Genomic DNA, 3,154 nt, shown 5'->3' with positions numbered 1-3,154 from the left:
TAGATGTTAGGTCCTTATGGATGGGCCCAGGAAATGCAGACAGGCACTTGCCTTCTGGGGGTGGGCAGCTGATGTCACAGTACATTAGCCACCTCCCCATTCTCGGACCCAAATGCCGCAAGTCTAGGTCAGTCCAGATTGACTTTGGTTTGCGAGCAGGGGAAAAAGTAATTAGATGGTTGGCAGCCATGGTAGTTAAGCTACCCTACGAATGGATGTTAATGCAAAACATCCATTCGCAAAGCGGCGGGGATGAGTGGATTGTGGCAGTCAGCATTGGAAGACTCGCCATGCAGCGAATTCTCACTGCTTAGCGAGTCAATCAGAATCATTTCATTTTAAAAGTTACATTTTATTTAGTATTACAGGACTTTCAGTGCACCCATATCTCTACTTACTATTCTTGTATGGGTATTTTAGGACAGTGGGTAGCACTTTCAAATTAAATTATAAGGCATTGCTCCTTCGAATATATATTGCGCAACGGAATATGCTGCGCTATATAAGAAACTGTAAATAAATTATATATATATATATATATATATATATAATGTGGAGTGAAGAGGGTCTCTTGTATGATAAATTTTAAACTTTAAAACGAGCAGGATTCATTCTTGTATCGGTGTCTTTTGCAGCCTGCCTGTACACCCAGCACCATGCGCCAATACATCTGCTGCCTGTACACCCAGCACCATGCGCCAATACATCTGCTGCCTGTACACCCAGCACAATGCGCCAATACATCTGCTGCCTGTACACCCAGCACCATGCGCCAATACATCTGCTGCCTGTACACCCAGCACAATGCGCCAATACATCTGCTGCCTGTACACCCAGCACCATGCGCCAATACATCTGCTGCCTGTACACCCAGCACCATGCGCCAATACATCTGCTGCCTGTACACCCAGCACAATGCGCCAATACATCTGCTGCCTGTACACCCAGCACCATGCGCCAATACATCTGCTGCCTGTACACCCAGCACAATGCGCCAATACATCTGCTGCCTGTACACCCAGCACCATGCGCCAATACATCTGCTGCCTGTACACCCAGCACAATGCGCCAATACATCTGCTGCCTGTACACCCAGCACCATGCGCCAATACATCTGCTGCCTGTACACCCAGCACCATGCGCCAATACATCTGCTGCCTGTACACCCAGCACCATGCGCCAATACATCTGCTGCCTGTACACCCAGCACAATGCGCCAATACATCTGCTGCCTGTACACCCAGCACCATGCGCCAATACATCTGCTGCCTGTACACCCAGCACAATGCGCCAATACATCTGCTGCCTGTACACCCAGCACCATGCGCCAATACATCTGCTGCCTGTACACCCAGCACCATGCGCCAATACATCTGCTGCCTGTACACCCAGCACAATGTGCCAATACATCTGCTGCCTGTACACCCAGCACCATGCGCCAATACATCTGCTGCCTGTACACCCAGCACCATGCGCCAATACATCTGCTGCCTGTACACCCAGCACCATGCGCCAATACATCTGCTGCCTGTACACCCAGCACAATGCGCCAATACATCTGCTGCCTGTACACCCAGCACCATGCGCCAATACATCTGCTGCCTGTACACCCAGCACCATGCGCCAATACATCTGCTGCCTGTACACCCAGCACAATGCGCCAATACATCTGCTGCCTGTACACCCAGCACCATGCGCCAATACATCTGCTGCCTGTACACCCAGCACCATGCGCCAATACATCTGCTGCCTGTACACCCAGCACAATGCGCCAATACATCTGCTGCCTGTACACCCAGCACCATGCGCCAATACATCTGCTGCCTGTACACCCAGCACCATGCGCCAATACATCTGCTGCCTGTACACCCAGCACAATGCGCCAATACATCTGCTGCCTGTACACCCAGCACAATGAGCCAATACATCTGCTGCCTGTACACCCAGCACAATGCACCAATACATCTGCTGCCTGTACACCCAGCACAATGAGCCAATACATCTGCTGCCTGTACACCCAGCACAATGCGCCAATACATCTGCTGCCTGTACACCCAGCACCATGCGCCAATACATCTGCTGCCTGTACACCCAGCACCATGCGCCAATACATCTGCTGCCTGTACACCCAGCACAATGCGCCAATACATCTGCTGCCTGTACACCCAGCACCATGCGCCAATACATCTGCTGCCTGTACACCCAGCACCATGCGCCAATACATCTGCTGCCTGTACACCCAGCACAATGCGCCAATACATCTGCTGCCTGTACACCCAGCACAATGAGCCAATACATCTGCTGCCTGTACACCCAGCACAATGCACCAATACATCTGCTGCCTGTACACCCAGCACAATGCGCCAATACATCTGCTGCCTGTACACCCAGCACAATGCGCCAATACATCTGCTGCCTGTACACCCAGCACCAATACATCTGCTGCCTGCACACCCATCACAATGCACCAATACAACTGCTGCCTGTACACCCAGCACCAATACATCTGCTGCCTGTACACCCAGCACCAATACATCTGCTGCCTGTACACCCAGCACCAATACATCTGCTGCCTGCACACCCATCACAATGCACCAATACATCTGCTGCCTGTACACCCAGCGCCAATACATCTGCTGCCTGTACACCCAGCACCATGCGCCAATACATCTGCTGCCTGTACACCCAGCACGATGCACCAATACATCTGCTGCCTGTACACCCAGCACGATGCGCCAATACATAGGCTGCCTGTAGACCCAGCACCAATACATAGGCTGCCTGTAGACCCAGCACCATGCACCAAAACATCTGCTGCCTGTACACCCAGCACGATGCGCCAATACATAGGCTGCCTGTAGACCCAGCACCAATACATAGGCTGCCTGTAGACCCAGCACCATTACATCTGCTGCCTGTACACCCAGCACCAATACATAGGCTGCCTGTACACCCAGCACCATGCGCCAATACATCTGCAGATGGGAGTCCTATGATTTAGCGCCCTTCAAGATGCCTGTTATCAATTTAAAGACAACAGCATTCCGGCCAGCAGAATTCCGGCATCATGCAAGCGCAGCAAAATACGGGAGCTGGAATCCACGGCTGGCGGAAGGCAACAGCTGAAGCAGCCGCATGCTACCAATGCTCATAG

This window comes from Crinia signifera, chromosome 3, assembly GCF_055691185.1.
Source record: "Crinia signifera chromosome 3, ASM5569118v1, whole genome shotgun sequence".
NCBI classification, from domain to species: domain Eukaryota; kingdom Metazoa; phylum Chordata; class Amphibia; order Anura; family Myobatrachidae; genus Crinia; species Crinia signifera.
Note: the sequence above shows the minus strand (reverse complement) of the source record.